Here is a 26,215-nt window from a genome sequence, read left to right on the forward strand (position 1 = left end):
CCTTACCCCCACCTTCAACCTAGCCCTAACCCTAACCTTAACTTTTAACCAAGACTCATCCTTGTCCCCTAATCCCAGCCAAATCCAGTTAAGATTCAGTTCCAGACTGGTTTCACCAGCAGGTCTATAACAGCTTTTTGAGGATGTTGAGATGGTCTGTATTAGACCTCATAGGTGATCAGTGATTGCTCGGGTGAACATCTACAGATCTGAACTTGGACTCTTCTTGAAAAGTAGAAAGTAAAGTTTCAAGTCTCTTGAAAAGACAACAAAAGTAAATGAGAGAAGTCAAAATAGAGCCTGCCAATGTTTATCCATGTCAAACGATTGATTCAGCCATATGTTTTAAATGTATTGTGAGATATATTGCCTTATTAATTGCAATATGTTGCAAACAAACAACAATACTAGTATATCCATATAGTGAAGCTCAAATACAAACAGCGGCAAGACGTTTTAACAATTGTTCAGCAGCGTAGTTATTTAAAAAAAGACGCAAGACTGCTGCATCTGCTTATCTGTGCTTTTATCGTCATTTAATCTCTGCATATTGGTTTAAAAAGTGTTAAATGGAAATGACCTTGCTGTGTCTCTTGGTGTAACTCACACTTTAACAAAGCTCTTCAGGGCTGAATATCGAAACACTGTAATTACACTTAGCGTGCCTGATGTTTAATCTTGTCTGAAATAGAGCGCCATGTTTTGCATAGGACACTTAAGAAGGATGAATTCCCCATTATAGCCCATAGGGTGACCTCCCCCCAGACTATGTACACACACACACACACACACATGGACACCCACTCTTACACTTTAATCAGGCAGCAGTGATTAATTAGGACTATCAGTGTGGGATTGCTTTGATTGCTCATATCCTATGGAGAGGCAATGAATCAGGAGTATTAGAGAGTGAAAGGTGGAAACAGAAGAGTGAATGCGATTAATTCACTGATGGCTGCTTGTGGCGGTGTCCTCACGCTTAATCTGGCTGCATTTAATTGTGTGCAGTGGGGAGGAGGAATACCCTAAAATTATCAGGGAAAAAAAAACCTGTTTTTTCTACGCAGCTGGAGGTGGAAAGCGCCATAGATGTGGATCAATCTTGAATGACCTCATTACTAATAGGCCAACACGTCCTGACTGGGTTGCATCCTGATGGCCGATAACGAGAGAGAGCTCACCGACTGTCTGGCTCTAACACCTTGTCATAAATCTCAGTCGCACTGATCCCACGGCCTTTCCTCCGCTCATTTTCCTACCAGTGAACATGCCAATAACTGCCGCCTGGTCTGCACACACGCATTATTTCAAGCATCAAATTAATATCACTGGCAGCTCTCATAGACTCCTCTTGCTCATCGCTATGTGTTAGGTAAAGAAGCTGAAATGACAATTCATTAGGGTTTTTGTGCTGAAAGAAACCATAAGGGACCTCACCCAAGCACTTAACTTTAAGCACTCAGGGGGAAATGAATGATTTATGGTGGAAGGGAAGCCTGTCTTTGGCCCACCTCCCACAGGAGGCTCTGTCTCTCTGAGCAGGGTCAATACAGGGCGGAGGGGAAACCAGTAAAGGTGACAGTGCCCAGGAGGGAGCTCCTGTGGTCACTGGACGGGATTCAATAATGAACAGAACAGTGTGTGTTTTTATGTGTGTATGTGTGTTTGTGTTTATAGATTTTTTTTTTCTATTTTGTAGAAAACAAACACCTACTTTTTTCAGAACCAGTCATGTGAAAAAGTTAGGACACCTTATGAACCTACATATTGACATGTGATCTTCCCTAGAACAATATTGGGAGATGGGGGTAATATAACTAAATACATAAAACTAAAGACATGTTTTTAAAAAATCATTAGTAAAGTGTATTTAAAAGAAATGCAGTTTACTTGTGAGAAGACGTTAGGCCACCCTATGCCCTATTAGCTTGTATCCCCCCCTGAAAAAACTTCCGATGTTTCCTATAATAATCTACTAGTCCATGCAGAATTCTTTCAGCTGTGTGGAGATTCTAGCTGAATGTTTTCAGCATTCTGCGTGGATGAGTGAGAAAAACTTTCTTGATGTCAGAGGCTAGAAGATTGTTATAGGAAACGTCTAACTGAAGCTTTAGTTTTTAGACAGATGGTTATACATTTTCCTCAAGCGCCCTCTGATACAATAAAGAATTCATAGTGGATTCTATGTTGGTGAACTCTCCAGGCCCTAGTGCAGAAAAACAGCCCCAAACCATGACATTTCCACCTCCATTCTTCACAGTAGATATGAGTTCTTGTGCTCAAATGTGGATGGAATAATGAAGAAGCAGAACTATCAGCTAGATGATTGAAACATGGACAAAAATAGATGTTCCAATGACCCCAAACACACATCAAGGGATACATCAGGCTAACATAAAGCTTTTGTAAAGTCCTGACCTCAACCCTATCTAAGCAAAAATCCCAGTCTACAGGAAATTCCCATCAGAATTGTAGCCAACGTTTTTTTTTTTTTTTTAGCGCTCCCTGTCCGTCAGCGTGTTTCACAGCTTGTGAATGAAAATCACTTTGCTTTCAAGCAAGAAAAAGTCAATTCAGGTCCTTCACAACCAGTTTCTGAAAGAACACTCTGCAGGGAACTGCATACCATGAACATATGGAGCAGAGTGGCATGCAAGAGGCCTTTGCTCACTTCTTCTTAAGAATAATAAGAACGGTGAGAATTTCCTGTAGACTGGGATTTTTGCCACTGTTTGTAGACCCATATGACTGTACACTTCAATACACCTGCAAATTCACCTACTTTCTTTAAAGTATGGTCTTTGGCATGCCCAAATGTATTTGTAGCATGATTCTCCTTGTGCAATACCATCTGCAGTTACTACCATCTTAAACTAGCAAAAGTGACACTTTTTTTGTCCAGGGAGCTTTTCATCTTAAAGGAACATGATTCATGCTTGATAAAAGGTTTATGTAAAACCAAACAATACTTTTTTGCTGTTGTTGCTAAGGTTAAGGTTATGGTTGTGTTTTTAAAAAATTACATATACAGTATATACACATGAATGTCCCAGCGTCATACAAAATAAAATGTGTTTTTTGCTGATTGCAGTTTTCAGTGGAACGTGGGGTCTTAAGGAGTGGGTATTCAGCAGTTGTAAAGGATATGGGTGTCTGCTGACCTTGCTTTCTTATCCCATTGAAATTCACTGTTCTGAACCCAGCAGGCTGAAACATTTATCAAAAAAAAAAAAATCAAAACATAACACAAATGTGTCCTGTGATGTATCGTGTCAATCACTGGGAAACAAATTTAATATAGATTTTTTGACCCAAATCTCCAGCTTGCTTACCTGCTGAAATGCTACAGTCATATAGGAATGGGCTTTGCTGTTTAAAGTGCAGAACATGGGCCTTCTGGCCAGTCATTTCACCTCTGGCTCAGAGGGAGCCTGGCTGCTGAGAGGAGTGAGCTGACAGCCTGGTGCGCTTTAATTCTTTTCTGCAGTGTTGGATCACTGGCTGTCCCTGTCAGACAGGCTCTGTGGGGAGCGCCGTCAAATCTATATTTAGAGATATCCACATTATATATTCATGGATGATTCACAATCCAAACTCTCCCAGAAGAGCTGGAACTTTACGATTCAATTTGCTTGCTCCCTTTTCTTCTATTTCTCTCTTTTATTCGCCAATAAGAGAAAAGAGAAGGGCATTATTGTAATGCCGCCACATGCGTTGTCTCATTACTTATAGCCTCAATATAACACCAACAACACTTAAGGGCTAAAAAAAGGCGGTCACTTTGTTCACTGATGATACCCTCAGCTTTCTTTGTGGGATCTGTACTTTCCCCCCTAATATAATACGATTGCTGTCTGAATGTGGTCAATTATCAAGCTACAAGGTGAACTGAAATAAATCTGTCCTCCTAACCTTGGATAATGGTACCTTGGTAATTCTACCCTTATATTTGCCTGTCATCACCACCAGGGAAGGTTTCACAAAGGTATTAAAATTAGGTCATCTTTTACTGAGATAGGAAAAGGAGTTTTTTTATGTTCGACTGCTATAAAAAATTATTTGATATTTTAACGAAGTAAGGTAACCCTGGCTGCCATAAAATTTCAGACTATAATAGACCAATTATTGTTCTTTTAACCTACTATTAGGAGTTCAATGAACTCAAATATTTAAGGCAGTGTACTGTTAAAAGGCTAAACAACCTTTTCATCTGGTGTTCAAACAGAAAATAATAGTCTCTTTTTTACTCTTCTCTAAGTAGAGCTATCTTGCAACGTTATCATTACGCTGATTGTGATATGAGAAGAACATGGTCTGACATGATCTAAGCCCAAAAATGTGAGTCACCGACATAGGCTTCACGCTTCACTTGTACTGTGTCATTACTCTGATGCAATGCATGTTTCCCATATCACAGCTAAGTCGTTTTGCAGTCTGAACGCCATTTCGTGACCAAGTTTGTTCAAGTAGTGAGGCAGACTGCGATGAACAACAACAGCTGCAGGCTGTGGCAGCAGCTTCCTTCATAAATTGTGCTTGCGATGATGCGATGATGGCACACAGGAAGCATATGCAGATATATTTTGCTATGTAAAAATCAGCATTTGGCTTTTAATGCTAACTTCACTGTTTCTGTCGACATTACTAAGCAGGCCTGTACCAGCTGCAGGATGAACCTGCCATAGGAAAAAATACTGATCATTAAAATGAAACTATGTGATCCCTTTCACATCTCTCCTTCAGTTATTGCAAAATATCCCTTTCTTTAGTTTAAATGCATCTGAATATTCACCTCTTTCTTACAGGAGGCAAAGGAATGGTTATAGGATCTCAAAATGCTTCAAAATATTCGCTGAACCTGGAGCTGAAGTAATTTTAATGAAACTACTACAGTTACCTACTTTTCTATCCAACAAACTGCCCTTAATGGCAGACTCAGATTCAATCTTTATTATCATATGCTCAGAAAAAACAGTTTGCACTGTATTATTATGGGATGTAACACAGTGTCATTTTCTCTTTTTGTACCTGTTTAGAGCTGAAAATATCAGTTTTTCTATGTGTATCCAGATCTGTACAGAAAGTAAACATTTCTAAATTTGAATCTATATTTAACAGGTGATTTAAGCAGTATTTCATGATGCTTGTATGATTTTAAGAATAGGGAAGAATGATGAAAACATGTACAATAAATGTACAAGTCTGTGGTCTGTGTGGGCTATATGGGGCAGCTGATCTTCTGGGAACTGTAAACGTCAAACTGAAACTTCCTTGAATTATTTTGTGTATTCAGGTCAATCCATATATAAATATGATTTTAGTGTGGAGCTCAGTATCTTCAGTAAGCTAGTCAGCTCTGCCAGTATATTTACTGAGACCATGAGCTACAGATCACACACATAAGCAGGCAGAATTATTGGATATCTGGAGGTCAAATTATACATCTTCTTCATTAAATCACTTCTTCATTTACTATGAAATGTCATCCTATACTGACCCAAAAGATACAGTTTATCATAGTAGGTAAACCCAAAATGTTCTGTGCTATGTCCATTCATGGCTGTAGTCCTTATGACTATCCCATTCTTACAAATGATTAGGAATTTAGGCAGAGCTTGAGACTGTTTTCTCCATTTTTCCTGCTCTTCTCATTGCAGATACTTGAAAATCTGTGCTGAAATAAATATCAGTTACGAACATCTGAGATTAGCTATGGACTTCATGAGTCAAATCTGTTATATAACCTCATGCATATGATAGTCAACAAAACTACCATCATATTTGATACACACAATAAACGGTTTGTGAAATCCGGCTGAGCATCTCAGATTTAAGGGAACAGGAAAAACTTTCCTACTTTCCTATACTGTGAACAGCATCCGGCATGTGCATTGGACAGAGCTGAGTCATTTTATTGGCAGAGTTGGATGGCTGGTGCTCAGGCTTTGCAGGAACAATGGCCGCCTGCAAACAGTGCATGACACGTAGGCTGTCAGAGATAGTGCTTCCAGTGTTTACTTTGAAGCACACAAATGATACCCTGAGGGATCTACCTGCTCTGAGCGCAGCTCCGCGTGCCCCCATTCCCTCCTCACCGCTGGCAAGATGCCCCGCCATCAAAGCGGCATGTCACTTCCCTTTAATCACCTCACTGTCACTGTACGCTCACATCATGCTTGGAATACAGACAGAGTTTTTTTATGATGTTATAAGGCTGAAAATCAAAATGAGGGGAAAGGCTGGTTCTCTTGCTTGGTTCACAGGAACTGAAAATTCACATCCGATTATGTTAAAGAAAACAGAGCCCACAAGTTAAAGCAGTGGACACAGTGTTCCTATGGATGATATTTTCCAACGTTTTTTTTAATGTAAGGCCATTTGTGCACATCTGTAGTGGACACAAATCGCTCTGGGTGTGTGTGTACCCACTGCCCCTAACGCACTAGTGTGTGTGTGTGTGTGTGTGTGTGTGTGTGTGTTCACTACCACAGATGGGTTAAATGCGGAGGACACATTTCGCTGTGCAGTGTACACTGTACAGTGACAAATATGTGCACCTTTACCTTTACCTTTTACACCGCAGCCAATAATCCCTGTTCATTCTAGAAGAACTGAAACCCATTGATGCAAAACATACTGAAATGAGAAGCTAATGTGCAGGTTGCCCATGTGTGTTTGGATTGTCCATGGTAATCGATTGTATGCTACAGATATGGAAGCTGGAGATTAACTGGAAAAACACTGAACTAATCCTTCAAGTACAGGAAAAATATTTTCACATTAAACATGTAAACGTGTATGTTTGTACTGACCAATTTATACGTTCAAACCAATCAATCAAATCAATCCATTTATGATTCTTTTCTGACTATTTCAGTGTCATTTAATGACTATCCAGGTACTCATTTACTCAATGACTAGTTAAAAAGCTTATCATAATGTAACCCAAATTAGTGGAGTATAAAACAAAGCATTACCAATTAAATGATATCCTATATGCGGTACATATTTCATTAATTCTCGCCTTGCCTATTACTTACATTCAACTAAATGTATATAATCTTTTACTATTTTTTTTTAATTGCAAACCTAAATTATTAATTAATTAATTAATTAATTAATGTATATATTTGTTTATATTATTTACTGGACAGTTTGATGATAATTGCCATTTTGTATTTTTTAAATATGTAATGTTCACTCATGCCTCATTCATACTGCAACATAAATTAGATCAATACACACTGTTCCCTGATTTATTGCTCTTATTAACTCCGCTACCAAAAATAATTTATAATAGGAAGCACAACAGGAGGAATATGCATCATAGTTTAAATTCACTGCTTAAACATCCATTAGCAACTGCAGCAATGCCCCCAGAAGAGTACAAACACATCAGTGATGTTTGAATAGCAAACAAAACACAAAGGGGGAAGTCTGTAGCTTGCTAAAACCTTTCTTAGAACCATCAACAAGGCTTTTTTTTTTGGCATAATCTGCTTAATCTGCATGAGTTAGCAAAATATAAAACTGTACATGATCCTACAGTATGTGAATTTAGTCATTTGTAGGTGTCTGTATTTTGTATTTTAAATGCATCACAAATCTAAGACGTCACCATTTTGACCTTAACTGGCCTATAATATGCAGTCGTTAAACCGTTCTCCCTCACACATGCAAAAATGTCTCCTCAACAGTTTAATTATAAGGCAAGAACATGTGCTGTCAACAGGTGGAACATGTATTTCCAAGAATTAATCACAATAAATTTGCATTTATAAATGGAGATGGGAATAGAGTTCAGAGAGAGGAGAAGGATGGATATCACATTGGCAGACTTACTTCTGGAATTTATTTTTGCTCAGGCTGTACATATTAACATGCTTATATAATGCAATTCCCCTTTTTTACTTTTTTAAAGGCAAAGATGAAAAACAAAAATAAGGATTAAATGTTAGCCACTGTATTTGAGTTTTATAAATATTTTTATAAATGTATTTGCAATGTATACAAACCATCCATATTACATTATGCATTTAATAAATGTGTATTAGAAAATTATTTAATACTGTTAAATAAAAAAAAATAATCAGTATCTTAAAATGAAATTCAAAGTCGCCTTTGCATAATAAAATATAAACAGATTTATTAAATGGAAACAGAAAATAAGTAGACCTAGCTTTTGGAGTTATAATGAATCCCATTTGGTCATACAATTTGCAATTCAGTAAATCACCATGTTTACCCCCTTTTAGGCTTAGGCTTAAAGTAGGTGTGGGAAAGTGACCCTATTTGTTGTGCAATCTTTACCATATTAATAACATACATTCAACCACATGTCTATTATTCTTCTAAATTTTTTTGCCAGTTTCTCCAGACAGGCAAGATGCAAAATCACTTTTAGCAATGTTATCGATTCTAATGGAGCATTACTGCCTGACAATGCTTTGAAAACAATGGCTTTCAATGTGATCTTTGAAAAAAATAGGAAATCTACTTAATCTCAGTAACAAATTTAGTAGCAACATCTAACTTTGGTAGGCAGTTAAGTACATGCAAATGGAGCAGTTTTTGCAATGACCATTCATCAGCAGTTGGAAAGAAATATTTGTCAAATGAATATGACTGAACTAGAAGTAATGCTAATGGATAACATGGATGGAAAAGGTACTGGTGTAAAATTAAGCTGATAGATTGCAGGACTGTATCATTCTACTTTTTAACCATAATGCTAGCATTTGCTTAGCACCTGCGAACATAAACGGTTAAGCCTTTGATGCACAGCTTACATTCAGTGTCATCACAAGGCATTTGTCTATGAGAATAATGACGGGTGTTTTCAGAACTTGTCACGCCCTGTGCGGTTCACCCCGTGTACATTTTTCTATGTAATGTAACTGTTTCGCTTAAATTATGAGGTCATTAAAAAGTTGATTTATGGGTAATGCTACATCCAGGCTAACTCTCTACCACTCTGGACTCAAAAATGACATTGCATGCAAGCAAGTTTGCTATTAAAGTTCATTCAATAACTTCAGCTACTCATACCTTACACTCTTACTGATAAAGCTGCTACCACAGTTGACTAAGCCTGTTGGTATTTTTCATATGATAATTAGATTCAGTGACATTCAGAGAAAAAAATGTGTGTAATGCGTGTAAAATGTAGCAAATCGAACATTTGTGTCAAACCTCACCTGTTTTTCTCATAGAGGAATCTAGCTTAAACGTCTCTGGCACGATGGCAACTATAAAATGACAACACATCTTCAGAGGTCTATAGTGCCTAGAATATACAGTGCACCAAAAGTCACTGTCATGTCTTTACATACACTGTTCACTGTCTGCTGTTAGCATGTCTCAAGCATCCCCCTTCCTCGCTATTTCTCTCCTTCCCTTGCTGTATTCCAAAATGGCTGTCAAGTGCTTGGATAGATTCACCAAAGTGTCAATGAACAATGCTGTTCATAAGACATGAACACAGGAGGGAGGAAGGAGAGACTGAAGGAAGCTTTTGTCTTTCGCCGAGGACATTGACGGTGTGACAGGACCCCTACAGGGGGTGATGAGTCTTTGAGAAAGGTTGAAGAACACCCATGTTGACCTTGTGGCTCATGGGCAGTGGGTGGCAGCACTCTGTTCAGCAGGTGGAGCCAGGCAACGGCGGCACTGAAAAGTGGAATAGATTGAATTTTTCCACTGCTCCAGTTTTCATGAAAAAGAAAGGCCATTAATGCTGCAAGACATTCATGCACCGTCCCCACTGTGCCCCAAGAGAGAGAATATGAAAGAAAGAATAAAAGAATGGGATAAAAAGCCTGGCATTTTGACAATGCCGTGCAGGCATATTAGGACCCAGTGCAGCATTTCTCAAGACAGGATTGTTTGTTTTATCTTGCATGACAGCACATGCCCATTTTTCATTGGGTAATTTGAGCATTTTGAGAGTGTACAATGGAAACGGATATAATGAATACTGAGCAGATGATATCATGACTAGAGTTAATGCATTCCTATGGCAGTGAGAGAAAAGAAGAAGCAGCATTCTTTCTTATCAAAGACTCCTTTTTCACTCAGAATTGTTCATGAATGGATTACGTCCTTGGTCAAGATCAGAGACTGCAATGAAAGACACCCAGATATACTGGTAAAAGTTGTCGGGGCATATTAAGGGCATAAGTCTTAATGTAGATGAGCAGTCAAACAGAGCAAGGAATCGACTATAACCAGACTATTTCACCAAATGATGACATCCACAATCAGGCAAAGACTGAAACTAAATCTGATCTAATCCTGCTGTCTAAAGATAGCTGAAGACTGATATGAAAAGTGTGAGAACTGTTTCATCACATTAGCTAATTTGTTCACTTGTGTTCACATCTGTGTTTTGGATTGCGGCATTTCCATCCTTATCTGATCATAAGTTGTGATATTTTGTAAAGGCCTTTCTAAGGCCTAGATTTATTAGCATTTCAGGCATCCGCTTCTTCTGCTTGGGAAGTCAGTGACACAGTTTTCTTGTTTACAACACAATGACAGTAAACTCTTGAATCCACTGAGCGTTTGCTCTCTCACCTTAAGGTCACCTCTGTGCTCCTCATACATAAGTAGTCTTGCTGCGTCCAGGCCATATAACCATTTGTACTTTTTCAAGTCTGTTGCACCACAAGCTCATAAGTGTCTTAACTTGGACTGAACCCTGTCACGCTGCTATGGTGGCTGACTTTGTAACTATTTTCATGCATGACCTGACTGCTTTCATCCTCATAAATTAGGCAGTAAAACATAAAGTAGCGTAGACTAAGACCATCATAGGTGTGTAAAAATTAATGAAGCAAGCTTCCCACGTTACCTGAAATCTCCATCCTGCATGACCTAAATGTCCTAAACCTCCAACAAATATATTATGCATACTTAGTCACATGAAAGAATATGAAAATCAGTATCCCAAAGCAGTGCAGAGGTAGCACTCACTGGTAAGCCGAATAGTGGTACAGAATACTGCATAATAATTAATGCTAACACTGTGCCAAAAAACACATTATGATGGTGTAAACAACAGCTATAATTTATAGCTATAATTTATGTATTGTAGATAAATGTATTGCTAAAATGTTTTTATTTTTGTAATCATTACATGACATTAATGTCATATTTATGTCACACATTTCCACTGAATCAAATATAGTCAGCCAAAGTTAATGGATCAATTAGTGTCAGCTTGAGTAGTCATCACAATTCAAGAAACATGGTTAAATAGGTGAACAACACTGGAACTTTTTGCTTCGACTTATTGTCTAATCATGCTACACACATAATCTACAGATAGTCTTGGGTATAATGGTGCTATTTGACCAGAGGGGGCATCAGACTTGTGATGTTGAAATTTTACCCTGATATGTGGTGTTGTTCTCTACAAAATGTAGCTTCTTAATTGTGAAATACTAAAATTCTAAACACATAAAAACTTATAAATCATAATCTGCTAATCTGCAATATCTGCTATGATATTTACTTTCCATTAGCTCTTTGTAATGAGCTTCTGTGAATTTATCAGTCACTGCCTGTGTTAGCTGATAGCACTGTTCGCTGACATTGTAAGTATTACAAATATTTCTCTGAAGGGGGTTCAACCAAAGCTTCACTTTACTCTCTCTTATTTTACTCCCTGTGTTAAAGTGACATTTACATTTACATACCGGCATTTACATACCTGTCCAGGAGGAACAATGATAATCCTGTTTCTAACTTTCTCTCATTTGTGTGTCTTATTTCTCTATCTGCATGTCCAATACGAACTCTTATATTAGTACATTTCTTGCCGTGAGGTTTTTGTCAGTACAGTAAAAGAACCTGCTGATGCAGGGCGCTTACCAGAGTCCGCCATGTTTTGCTAGCCAAACAGATGAGATAGGGTGGAGTTATTCATGATTGAGAAGTGTTTTACTTGAGATAGTAATAACTAACTAATGGGGGTTAACTAATGACATTTAATATTGAAATTTTTAAAAGTCAAACAACCACCATTTTTCTACAGTCTACATGTTTAAAATTCTCAGTAGGAACAAAGTACATCCTTTGAACAGTAGAAGAGTTTAGAGTCATTTATACTTTCTCTGACAACTGATGCGCTCACAAATGTGTGAAGCTCTGTGATGGTCAACAATGATAGCATGACCCTTTCAATAATCAAATCAAAAACAGCAGCAGCAGCACATTAAAACAGGTGAACTGTTAATATTTCAGGTAGTTTTTTTCCATGTTAAAATGAGACTTTAAAAGGAATCTGCATTTGAGAAGGCTTTGATGCAGAATAATAGCAGGACTGTCAAATCAAAATATAAAAAAAATATATATATGCATACTTTGATGTCCGCTTTCAAAGACCTGAAAAAGAGTGAAAAACAATTTCAGATTTATCAACTCTTGTTTATTTTTAATCTCAAGTTATTGCAGCTTTGTGATACCTAAAAGACAATTATTTCAAGGTTTAAATTTCGGGATGTATTATGCATGATTCTGGATTAAAGTGTTTACTTAGCAGAGCTTTTTTCTTTTATCTCCATCAATGTAACTATGCTAAGAATGTAGTCACGTCTTCCCTATGGACCTACATGGGGTAAGGCTGAACTACCCTCACCATTGACCACTGTGGGACTAATAAAGGATTATTTTATCTTGATGCTCTAAGGCCCTCCTAAACTTCTACTACTGCCACTAAAATTATCCTCAGCAGGCACACACACACACATTATGAAAATCTGTAACTGGATGTAATAATAAATCAGGTACTGAAGTAGTAGAGGACATTATAGTAACAAAAAATACTTTGTAATTATGCAGCAGTCTGATGTCAAGAGAACATTGTACATATGTGACTAAAATACCATTTCAGGATTCATTCAATATGTATTAAATATATTTTGACCATTGTGCATATGTACACATTACTGACGCAACCCAGACAAGCAAAGCAAGCAACCTGTGAAAATGTATTACCTGAAGCTACACCACAACCTAAACCTCACCTACTGCACTAACCTAATTCTAACCTAAACATAGGCAAAACTTAGCTCTATACCAGATAAAAGCAGAATGCTGTGGTATCTCTGTATCTCAATTAGTCTTTGAGGACATGAGAGGCTGGGTTATGTGAATATGGCAAATATGACGAAACAGTGCCACCAGAGGATAGGAGCTCCTTGTGAGTCATAAAATATGTACGAAAATGTTGGACAGGAACTTGTCTTGTGCAAATGTTACAGATTTCTTGGGGTGCACTTAACTGTAATATGTACCAATTTTGTTGTATACAGCTGCTCTACAGACTTTTAAATAATATGTTCTTTCATTTGGATGCTACAGTTTAAATGCTGACTCCTTCAGTAAAGACTTCAACTTAGAACATGTCTCTGATTTCCAGTCTCCAGCTTACTCTAGTGAAGACAACTTCTGGCCCAATTCACCCACAGAGAACCTTTTAATACCAGCAAAAATGACTCTGCTGAATCCAACCTTAGTAATCAGCACAGACGTTTGTCATGACATTGCATCGCTGTCCTACACTGGCCTCTCCATTACAGACAAGCAAAAGGATTTGAGAGTTGACTGACTGTTTGACTAAAAGCAGAAATGCTTCTAGACTGAGCTGAAAAAGAAATCATATGCCTTTTATAAAAGGAAAATATACCACAATGGCACAGCCTTCACATTCTGCAATTTCACTAAAGGTAAATACAATGACAAGTATCTCATATGTAAATTGGCATGAAAAATGTTGTGGTGCTTTAACTGAGATGCCAACAGCAAAAACTAATCTGTGAATCATTGTAAACTAAAGCATACTGCCACAGTGGGCATGACAAATGGTTATAGCCCTTATCTTAGCTTTGATAACTTTGTATTAATGCAACATTTTAAAATGGCCCTAGCAATTTCAGTAGATCTCGGTTAAGTGCAAAATACGTTTTAAACACAAGCTAACATTCTAAATGTTCAGGAATTACCTGAAATGTTCAGGAATAACAAGGATTCAGGATTTTGACTGACCACAAAACAATAATTCAAAAGCCCTTTGGCACACAGTCACTCTGACGATAGATCTGGCCATGACAGGACACTATTACCATATATGACAATGATTTATTTTTTTTTTTTTTAAAAATGCCTCAAAGTCAGACTTTCCATTCATGTATATGTTTTTTTTGTCAAGGTTTCTTAGCTACGACACATGAGCAAATGGACTATCATCTCGTCATAACATTAGGTTTTTAACCAGTCACCTCTGTTTGGCAGTGATAAAGTGTTGCTTGTTTGAAGTTATGAATAGTTAATATACAAAAGTGAGCAACTGTATACTATTTACAAGTGAGTCATTTGGCTAACATTGCTATTGGAAATTTCATACACTATATGGACAAGAGTATTGGGACACACCTATCAACCACTGAATCCAGGTGTTTAATGTAATACCAATGTCACAGGTGTATATAAGCAGCCTTTACAATCTACCTTTACAAACATCTGTGAAAGAATGGGTCATTCTTATAAGCTCCCTGAACTGAAGTGTGGTACTGTAATAGGGTATCACCAATGCAACAATTCTTCTGTCCTAGATACTCCATGATCAACTGTGAGTGATATTCATCTTATTCTGCCAATAAACCCACTTGTTTGTAACTCTCTCTAACACTAGCAATGCTACCAGCTAGGAGGTTAAGGACTTAACACAACCACCGCCAGCCACTGCCTCTTTTTAAACTGCGGCATAAAATGTGGCATCAACGGGGCCTCCATCACGCTCTGAGAAAATCGCTGTAAGAGTGATGAGGGGAGAGAGCACGGCCAATTGTGCTTTCTTGGATGACATGGCATGGCTTGGGATTCAAACGCATGACTGCCAGGCTATAGTAAAAGCACATTAGACCGCAGAGCAAACCAGGAGCCCCCAGAGTGGTATTATTGAAAAGTGAAAGCATGTAGGAACCACAGCAACTCAGCCACAAAGTGGCAGATCATGTAAAGTTACAGAGCGGGGTCATCAAGTACTGATGCGCATAATGTAAAAAAATTGCAGAGATCCAAACCTGCTGTTAGAGCTGCAATGGGGTTGGACTAACACCATATTAATGTCTATGGATTTAGAATGAGATGTAATGTGTAGGTGTCCTAATACTTTAGTTTATATAGAGTATATAAATAGTATAACAGTATCTTGATATCCTATGGAAAGCACTCATATTCATGTTCTTTATGTAAACATGTATGTTAATGCTTTCTCTGCAATTATGAAAACAAACCGGTAAGAGTCCAATAGTGTATGAAGTGTAGGGAGTCTGCAATTATTGCTCACAATCACCTATTTGTTTGAGCTGTGTATTTAGCCGAAATACTGTTAGTTTAAGGTGTTATGCTTGCAAATAAACCCCTGCTTTTGGCTGTTAGAGAGAGATATAGGAGGCACTTTTCATCAAACTAGTTTTGACAGGTCGTCTCGACCAATCAGATCATGCCACGTCATCAAGCCACGCCCCCTGCATGTCCCTCCCTCGACCAATCAGAAGCGTGCATTTTCACCGGAAGTCCCGCCTTCTGGATATCCCTCCTTCCGGAAGTCCCGCCTATTGTGTTGCCGTCCAATGGGATAGCTGGGCACTTTTCATCAAACTTATTTGACAGGTCTGTTATCTATTCTCACATACCAATGCCTAGCCGGGGTCAAAAGGTCTGAACGAACCTAGACCCTGATTCATTATCTGTACTTATCTGACTTATGAGTAACTCATCTGTTATTCAAACACCCCACTCCACCCCACACCTGTGCCCATGTGTATGTGTTTGTGTGTAAACAAGGGAAGCCTAGCCGGGGTCAAAAGGTCCGAACGAACCTAGACCCTGATTCATTATCTGAACTTATCTGACTTATGAGTAACTCATCTGTTACTCAAACACCCCACCCCACCCCACACCTGTGCCCATGTGTATATGTATGTGTTTGTGTGTAAACAAGGGAAGCCTAGCCGGTGTCAAAAGGTCCGAACGAACCTAGACCCTGATTCATTATCTGAACTTATCTGAGTTATGAGTAACTCATCTGTTACTCAAGCACCCCACCCCACCCCACACCTGTGCCCATGCCCATGTGTATGTGTTTGTGTATGTGTGTGTGTGTGTGTGTGTGTGTGTGTGTGTGTGTGTGTGTGTGTGTGTAAACAAGGGAAGCCTAGCCGGGGTCAAAAGGTCCGAACGAACCTAGACCCTGATTCAGCAAAATATAGATATCCCTTCGGACATCTGTTACCCATTGCCAAACCCATCCTGTGCCACGTGAGAGAGACGGAGAGAGAGTTGATCAGAGATCTATAGACTTTTATTTACGAGTCAATTACGTATTACACGCAATGATTCGGTAACATCATTTAAAAAGGCGCCCAATCAGGTGACCGAGATACATACGATCGAGCAAATCAGAGTATGCAACGTCATAAGTCTCCACCCATTCATTCAACAGGTCCTGTAGGCCAAAGGATTTAAAGGGTCAGTGTTTTTTGCGGCGGTTAGGGTTAGAAGATAGCCGTAATAATCATGGCGTCCGATACTCCCAAAAAGATGAAACTGACTCTGGCTAAAAGGCGATTGCGCTTGAAAGACACAGACACGATTTATGCCTGGCGTTTGTCTAACGGCTATTATTTCGGGGTCTATTTTGATCAAGAAAATGACAGAGTTGTGTTGTACAGCGGGCCGACATCAAGTTTTGCGGATGCCTCTGAACTTTTTTCCTTGCAACGCGATGAATGGCATACTTTCAAAAGACATTTTGGTTGTATGTATACTTATATTAAATTTAGATATTCGGATTGCAAAGTGATATTGTGGATCCTTTTTGTCACAGGTCATCAATAGCATTTTGTCATCATTATCACCTGCTACATCTTGTTGCCTGTGGATATTGTACATTCATTATTCAAATATTGCACAGGGCTTACCTCTTTTCCAGAGAAGTAACACATAACAGCACTTCCAGCTATAATCAGAGATGACCCTCCCCAGCCTATGAACACTGCTGCACCTATTTCAAATCTGAAGAATGAACAAAATCTTCAGCCCTCACCACTCCATGTGCAGTGCTTTTAAGAACGGAGAGGAGATGAGGTAATGATGTTAAGCAAAAATGTCATGATACAAAACAAAAAAGTTGAGAGAGAAACGTGTAGGAAGGAAAGGAGATTTGGGCAAATTCTCTCTCTCCCAAACCTTAATTACTTCATAACTTTATAACTACCAATAAAAACAACCTGTTATTTTACTGTGTTTTGGTGAGCAAACATACATTTTGGTTTTTATGCATTCCTAAATGACAAATGTAAAAGGATACAAGCTAGACAAAGCATTGAATGGAGGATCCAGTGTTTACAAAGTTTGATGTTTTGGCAACTGTTTCTACTTTTTTGGTTCTTAAAACATTGTATTGACATCATAGTTAAAATGCCAAAGCACTTTGTGAAGTTAAATTAATAACAACTGCTTCTGAGCTCTTCTAAAATGTTGAATTGTGGATGTAGCTGTAGTATGCCTATGACTAACACTTGAAAAGTTACATGCTGCCTGGAAAAAAGTGACCGATCTAGAAGATGTGTCATTGGAACTCAATAAGATGTTTTTACATTAAAATTCAATTTTATCAAGCTAATATCAGCATAAAAATTTATACAATTATAGACTTTACTATTCTAAGAATAAACTCTTGGAAATATGGAGTAGCATGTAAATGTATGGGCACCCCCTGGTCAAAATATTGTTGTTTACTGTGAATTGTTCACAGTAACAACTGATCTTCAAAAAGCATAATTTACAGATAAAAGTCTTTTCAACATTTTAAGGAATGTTATTGTACAATTTTATATGTATAGACCATGCAAGGTGTCCAAACTTTTGTATCAGGCCCTTTTACCTTTTAGAAATGGTAAAATTAAAACTAATCTAAAATTAAAACTAATCTAAAGCTTAAATAAAGAAATTACAATTTGTTTAACTTTCATCACTGTGCACAGACATTAATCAGGTGAACTCAAACATGTACATGCCACTGTATAGGAAATAATAATAATAATAAGCGTATAAACTTATAGTTAATAGTTCACCCGCAGACAAACTACATGCTTAAAACATCAACATTTACCTCAAACCTTCATTTCTTATGCAATTCTGAATAGACCTGCTTATGTGTTTTCTAAACAAGTAGATCACATAAAAAAAATAAAATAAAAAATACAGAAAACTAAAAAGAAAATTCTTTGCCTATTGACTGCATTAGATTTTTGGTCAAACAATCACAATCAGGCCCAGATTAGATTTAATAGATTATGTAACAACTATCAATAACTGATGAGCAGTTTCAGTTTCAAGGGTGTTTATTAATGATAAGCCTGCTAAAGCGTTAGTGTGGGTGTTTTAAACGTATATATATAAAATGAGGGGAAATCAAAGTAAATGCAATTATGTTTTAATGGCATTAGTATATGTCTTGAACATTACTTTTCAATCGGCTTTACATTTATTTCAAGAAAAGTAAAAATTTAAATTTCTGTGTGAAAGCATGTTCACCACATCTAAAAATAGCTTACTTCTGTGGCTTGTAGTTTGGATCCACATATTGCACCTGTGTTTTATGCTCCACCAGGAGTACAGTATCATACCACTGAACCCTGTGGCACAAAAAGCATTGCATACATTTCTGGAATTATTTTACTATGAATTGAGCAAGAATGAAGTTTGAAGGCATCGTACCTGACGCCATATAGGTCAGGGCAGCTGCAAAAGTTACCCTGGCATTGGCAAGTTCAGAACCTCCAATCTTAGTATATTTCATTCCAATTAAAGCAAGCACAGCTCCCCAGAATCCCATGATTACAGAGACAATAGCCAGGGAACGGCACACATGCAAGAAAACTTAAGAGACAGTGGTGAACTAGTTGCTGAACTTCACTGCACTGTCTAATTCAATCTAAAAACATCTGACATTGGTGGTCAAACTGTATACTGTTTTTTACCTGGCAGTGCTATCATGGATGGGTAATATTTGCAGTCCATCCACAGATTGGAAAAATATTTGACAGTGGTAACAACGGCTTCTCCCACCAGTACTCAGTGGGCAGAGTAGAACAGTTCAGTAACCAGCCACAAAGACAACAAATGAAGCAACCAATCTCCATATACATCATTTCTGTGTGATTAATTTTTTCAAGTCTTGTAATACAAAAAAGACACAAATAGCCAAATCTGAACTCATCATTCACAGTTTTACACAGTAAGCAGTTGGTTTTGCACCATAAGCAGCTTCTTATTGTTGGAGGGGGGGGCTCTAAGTTACTATATCTGAGCTCATAATTTTAATGGGGGCAGTTTCTCTAATTACCATTTACTATGTGAAAAGACATTACTCCTATAGCACAGCCTGTCATAAGGGCTGAAGCTGTGACCAAAAACAGCCTAAAGATTCTGTATCTTGTCCTTTCTCAAAGCCTCAGCTCTTTAAAATAAACTAGCAAATACTGATGATCCTTTTTTACATAGTAGTGCATAAAATACAAAACAGTAAAATACCTGCTGCTTATATTGTAGTTGTTTCTCAGCTCTCATCAGACTGAAAGCAGTACATAAAATGTGCCATGATTCCTTTGTTAAAGCCATACATTTACAAATTTGAATGTTTTGCGTATTACACAAAACTGAAACTCATTTCTAGCAAATTGTCAAAATATTGCATGATTTTTGCAAACAGTCATGACAGCTGGCATGTAATGTGAATGCTAGCTAGTCAGTAAAATTCTGGTGGAAAAAAAAAAAAAAGAAAAAAAAAAAAAAGAAGATCCATGCCAATAATATTCTCCGGGGCCTTTTTTCTTACCCCCAAGTGTCTAACTTTACATTTTCAATATATAGAAGGAAGATCCTTTTTTATAGTTCACCTTTTGGGCTAAACCATGTATATTAATGGTAGCATGTTCCTGGATATTTTTTTTTTATAATAATGAGATGGAATAATGAAAAAACAAACTACTTAATACTTTTAATACACAGTCATTGCCTGTATAATACATGCTGTATAATACATGCCATAACACATTAGGTCTGGCTCTCTATGATTAACGTAAATTTCAATCTTTCTGAGTAATTTTGTTCATTCTATATTAGTTATTGTCCACCATAAAGAATGTTAATAACTATTTGAACAAACAGAATCTAAAGACTCTCAGCACTTAGGTTTGATCCGTCAACATCATTTTAAAATAGAATAGGTCACAGAATGAGCATAATGTATAGAACGGTCATTCTCTTGGGCTTAAATTTTTTTATTTTTTTTATTTTTTTTTTTAAATGCAGGATGTTGTATACATTTGTAGAGTGACATTTAAAATGTAGGTGTTGGTGATCATCCAACATCCTGAATTAGCAACGTTTCTGTAACTGGATGCAGTCAAAGTCTAGCAACAGTTACAGTTACTCTACCTGTTTTTAATACTTTTTCAGAATACATTTTAGAAAAAACAATGAATAAGCAGGTGTCTGAATACTTTGTCCATATAGTGTATCTTGTATTTGTATTGGGTGTGGTTTGAATATATTGGTGCTATTGAATATTATGTTATGTGAATATTTTTTACTTTACTTATGAATCAAATAAATGGTGAGTAATTATTGATGTGATGACATTGAATGCCACACCTGTTAATATTCTAAATGTCCATACAGTGTTTGTGTGTGTGTGTGTGTGTGTGTACATTCCTGCAATAATCAATATGATTATGTCCTTGCATGCATGTGTATATTAGATGCCAACATGGTGAGTTTAAGCACCTGGGCCTTTGTGTGTTTCTTTGTATGTGTACACTCTTAAATAGAAACTAATTTGATGACTTTGAATGGCAAACATGTTGATATTCTTTTAGTAAGTATATGGTGAGTATGCATCCTATTGTAAGATCACCTACTCTGCCTGTGTGTGTACTCCTGATCTTGCATGTGTGTCTGGGGGTTGGTGTAAAATTTAGTTAAACATACTATTAGAACTATTTTAGAACTATAGAAATGACAAACATGCTGTAATCTTTGGTTGTTAGATATTTTTCTATAATGTGTCAGCTTGACAGTGTTTACTCTAACTGTGAAATTGGTTATCAGATTGTGATCAGATGTGTGTGCATTACTGGACTTTTGCATGTAAGTCATCAGTGAAATAGTGTGTCATCTATTTCTATTTGAGAAATATATGTACTGGAAATGCCATATATACAGTTGTGTTTAAAATTATTCAACCCCTTGCAGTAAAGTGTTTTAGCAAGTTTGACAAGACATTTAATTTTTATCTTGTTCACAATCAGATCAAATAAGGACCTGTATGATATAGCAATTACAACAATATTTTTTCTAACATTCCAACAAATTTCCTCATTGACAAAAAAAATTATTCAACCCCTTTGTCACATACATCATTAGTACTTTGTAAAACTTCCTTTGGCAGTAATACTGTTCTTTAGTTGGGAACATAGCTTGACAACTATCTTGCAGCGATCTACAGGTATCTTAGCCCATATGTCCTGGGGCAAAGGCCTCCAGTTCATTGACATTCATGGCCAATCCAGAATCTTCCAGCTCTTCTTCTGCATCCAAGCTATTGTAGAATAGGAGGTACACTTGTTTATCGTTGTCCTGTTGAAAGGTCCAACAACTCCCAGGCTTCAGCTTTGTTACTGACGGTGTGACATTTCCAGTACATATATTTCTCAAATAGAAATAGATGACACACTATTTCACTGATGACTTACATGCAAAAGTCCAGTAATGCACACACATCTGATCACAATCTGATAACCAATTTCACAGTTAGAGTAAACACTGTCAAGCTGACACATTATAGAAAAATATCTAACAACCAAAGATTACAGCATGTTTGTCATTTCTATAGTTCTAAAATAGTTCTAATAGTATGTTTAACTAAATTTTACACCAACCCCCAGACACACATGCAAGATCAGGAGTACACACACAGGCAGAGTAGGTGATCTTACAATAGGATGCATACTCACCATATACTTACTAAAAGAATATCAACATGTTTGCCATTCAAAGTCATCAAATTAGTTTCTATTTAAGAGTGTACACATACAAAGAAACACACAAAGGCCCAGGTGCTTAAACTCACCATGTTGGCATCTAATATACACATGCATGCAAGGACATAATCATATTGATTATTGCAGGAATGTACACACACACACACACACACACAAACACTGTATGGACATTTAGAATATTAACAGGTGTGGCATTCAATGTCATCACATCAATAATTACTCACCATTTATTTGATTCATAAGTAAAGTAAAAAATATTCACATAACATAATATTCAATAGCACCAATATATTCAAACCACACCCAATACAAATACAAGATACACTATATGGACAAAGTATTCAGACACCTGCTTATTCATTGTTTTTTCTAAAATGTATTCTGAAAAAGTATTAAAAACAGGTAGAGTAACTGTAACTGTTGCTAGACTTTGACTGCATCCAGTTACAGAAACGTTGCTAATTCAGGATGTTGGATGATCACCAACACCTACATTTTAAATGTCACTCTACAAATGTATACAACATCCTGCATTTAAAAAAAAAAATAAAAAAAATAAAAAAATTTAAGCCCAAGAGAATGACCGTTCTATACATTATGCTCATTCTGTGACCTATTCTATTTTAAAATGATGTTGACGGATCAAACCTAAGTGCTGAGAGTCTTTAGATTCTGTTTGTTCAAATAGTTATTAACATTCTTTATGGTGGACAATAACTAATATAGAATGAACAAAATTACTCAGAAAGATTGAAATTTACGTTAATCATAGAGAGCCAGACCTAATGTGTTATGGCATGTATTATACAGCATGTATTATACAGGCAATGACTGTGTATTAAAAGTATTAAGTAGTTTGTTTTTTCATTATTCCATCTCATTATTATAAAAAAAAAATATCCAGGAACATGCTACCATTAATATACATGGTTTAGCCCAAAAGGTGAACTATAAAAAAGGATCTTCCTTCTATATATTGAAAATGTAAAGTTAGACACTTGGGGGTAAGAAAAAAGGCCCCGGAGAATATTATTGGCATGGATCTTCTTTTTTTTTTTTTTCTTTTTTTTTTTTTTCCACCAGAATTTTACTGACTAGCTAGCATTCACATTACATGCCAGCTGTCATGACTGTTTGCAAAAATCATGCAATATTTTGACAATTTGCTAGAAATGAGTTTCAGTTTTGTGTAATACGCAAAACATTCAAATTTGTAAATGTATGGCTTTAACAAAGGAATCATGGCACATTTTATGTACTGCTTTCAGTCTGATGAGAGCTGAGAAACAACTACAATATAAGCAGCAGGTATTTTACTGTTTTGTATTTTATGCACTACTATGTAAAAAAGGATCATCAGTATTTGCTAGTTTATTTTAAAGAGCTGAGGCTTTGAGAAAGGACAAGATACAGAATCTTTAGGCTGTTTTTGGTCACAGCTTCAGCCCTTATGACAGGCTGTGCTATAGGAGTAATGTCTTTTCACATAGTAAATGGTAATTAGAGAAACTGCCCCCATTAAAATTATGAGCTCAGATATAGTAACTTAGAGCCCCCCCCTCCAACAATAAGAAGCTGCTTATGGTGCAAAACCAACTGCTTACTGTGTAAAACTGTGAATGATGAGTTCAGATTTGGCTATTTGTGTCTTTTTTGTATTACAAGACTTGAAAAAATTAATCACACAGAAATGATGTATATGGAGATTGGTTGCTTCATTTGTTGTCTTTGTGGCTGGTTACTGAACTGTTCTACTCTGCCCACTGAGTACTGGTGGGAGAAGCCGTTGTTACCACTGTCAAATATTTTTCCAATCTGTGGATGGACTGCAAATATTACCCATCCATGATAGCACTGCCAGGTAAAAAACAGTATACAGTTTGACCACCAATGTCAGATGTTTTTAGATTGAATTAGACAGTGCAGTGAAGTTCAGCAACTAGTTCACCACTGTCTCTTAAGTTTTCTTGCATGTGTGCCGTTCCCTGGCTATTGTCTCTGTAATCATGGGATTCTGGGGAGCTGTGCTTGCTTTAATTGGAATGAAATATACTAAGATTGGAGGTTCTGAACTTGCCAATGCCAGGGTAACTTTTGCAGCTGCCCTGACCTATATGGCGTCAGGTACGATGCCTTCAAACTTCATTCTTGCTCAATTCATAGTAAAATAATTCCAGAAATGTATGCAATGCTTTTTGTGCCACAGGGTTCAGTGGTATGATACTGTACTCCTGGTGGAGCATAAAACACAGGTGCAATATGTGGATCCAAACTACAAGCCACAGAAGTAAGCTATTTTTAGATGTGGTGAACATGCTTTCACACAGAAATTTAAATTTTTACTTTTCTTGAAATAAATGTAAAGCCGATTGAAAAGTAATGTTCAAGACATATACTAATGCCATTAAAACATAATTGCATTTACTTTGATTTCCCCTCATTTTATATATATACGTTTAAAACACCCACACTAACGCTTTAGCAGGCTTATCATTAATAAACACCCTTGAAACTGAAACTGCTCATCAGTTATTGATAGTTGTTACATAATCTATTAAATCTAATCTGGGCCTGATTGTGATTGTTTGACCAAAAATCTAATGCAGTCAATAGGCAAAGAATTTTCTTTTTAGTTTTCTGTATTTTTTATTTTATTTTTTTTATGTGATCTACTTGTTTAGAAAACACATAAGCAGGTCTATTCAGAATTGCATAAGAAATGAAGGTTTGAGGTAAATGTTGATGTTTTAAGCATGTAGTTTGTCTGCGGGTGAACTATTAACTATAAGTTTATACGCTTATTATTATTATTATTTCCTATACAGTGGCATGTACATGTTTGAGTTCACCTGATTAATGTCTGTGCACAGTGATGAAAGTTAAACAAATTGTAATTTCTTTATTTAAGCTTTAGATTAGTTTTAATTTTAGATTAGTTTTAATTTTACCATTTCTAAAAGGTAAAAGGGCCTGATACAAAAGTTTGGACACCTTGCATGGTCTATACATATAAAATTGTACAATAACATTCCTTAAAATGTTGAAAAGACTTTTATCTGTAAATTATGCTTTTTGAAGATCAGTTGTTACTGTGAACAATTCACAGTAAACAACAATATTTTGACCAGGGGGTGCCCATACATTTACATGCTACTCCATATTTCCAAGAGTTTATTCTTAGAATAGTAAAGTCTATAATTGTATAAATTTTTATGCTGATATTAGCTTGATAAAATTGAATTTTAATGTAAAAACATCTTATTGAGTTCCAATGACACATCTTCTAGATCGGTCACTTTTTTCCAGGCAGCATGTAACTTTTCAAGTGTTAGTCATAGGCATACTACAGCTACATCCACAATTCAACATTTTAGAAGAGCTCAGAAGCAGTTGTTATTAATTTAACTTCACAAAGTGCTTTGGCATTTTAACTATGATGTCAATACAATGTTTTAAGAACCAAAAAAGTAGAAACAGTTGCCAAAACATCAAACTTTGTAAACACTGGATCCTCCATTCAATGCTTTGTCTAGCTTGTATCCTTTTACATTTGTCATTTAGGAATGCATAAAAACCAAAATGTATGTTTGCTCACCAAAACACAGTAAAATAACAGGTTGTTTTTATTGGTAGTTATAAAGTTATGAAGTAATTAAGGTTTGGGAGAGAGAGAATTTGCCCAAATCTCCTTTCCTTCCTACACGTTTCTCTCTCAACTTTTTTGTTTTGTATCATGACATTTTTGCTTAACATCATTACCTCATCTCCTCTCCGTTCTTAAAAGCACTGCACATGGAGTGGTGAGGGCTGAAGATTTTGTTCATTCTTCAGATTTGAAATAGGTGCAGCAGTGTTCATAGGCTGGGGAGGGTCATCTCTGATTATAGCTGGAAGTGCTGTTATGTGTTACTTCTCTGGAAAAGAGGTAAGCCCTGTGCAATATTTGAATAATGAATGTACAATATCCACAGGCAACAAGATGTAGCAGGTGATAATGATGACAAAATGCTATTGATGACCTGTGACAAAAAGGATCCACAATATCACTTTGCAATCCGAATATCTAAATTTAATATAAG

The 26,215-nt window shown here is 36.7% G+C and overlaps 1 pseudogene; it reads right to left on the minus strand.

Annotated features, from left to right (window-relative positions):
* LOC140549679 (claudin-10-like) overlaps nucleotides 1–19,223 on the minus strand; it is a 103,341-nt pseudogene extending 84,118 nt beyond the window's left edge.
* Between the last annotated feature and the right edge of the window lie 6,992 nt (nucleotides 19,224–26,215).

Source organism: Salminus brasiliensis, chromosome 2 (assembly GCF_030463535.1).
Source record: "Salminus brasiliensis chromosome 2, fSalBra1.hap2, whole genome shotgun sequence".
NCBI lineage: Eukaryota > Metazoa > Chordata > Actinopteri > Characiformes > Bryconidae > Salminus > Salminus brasiliensis.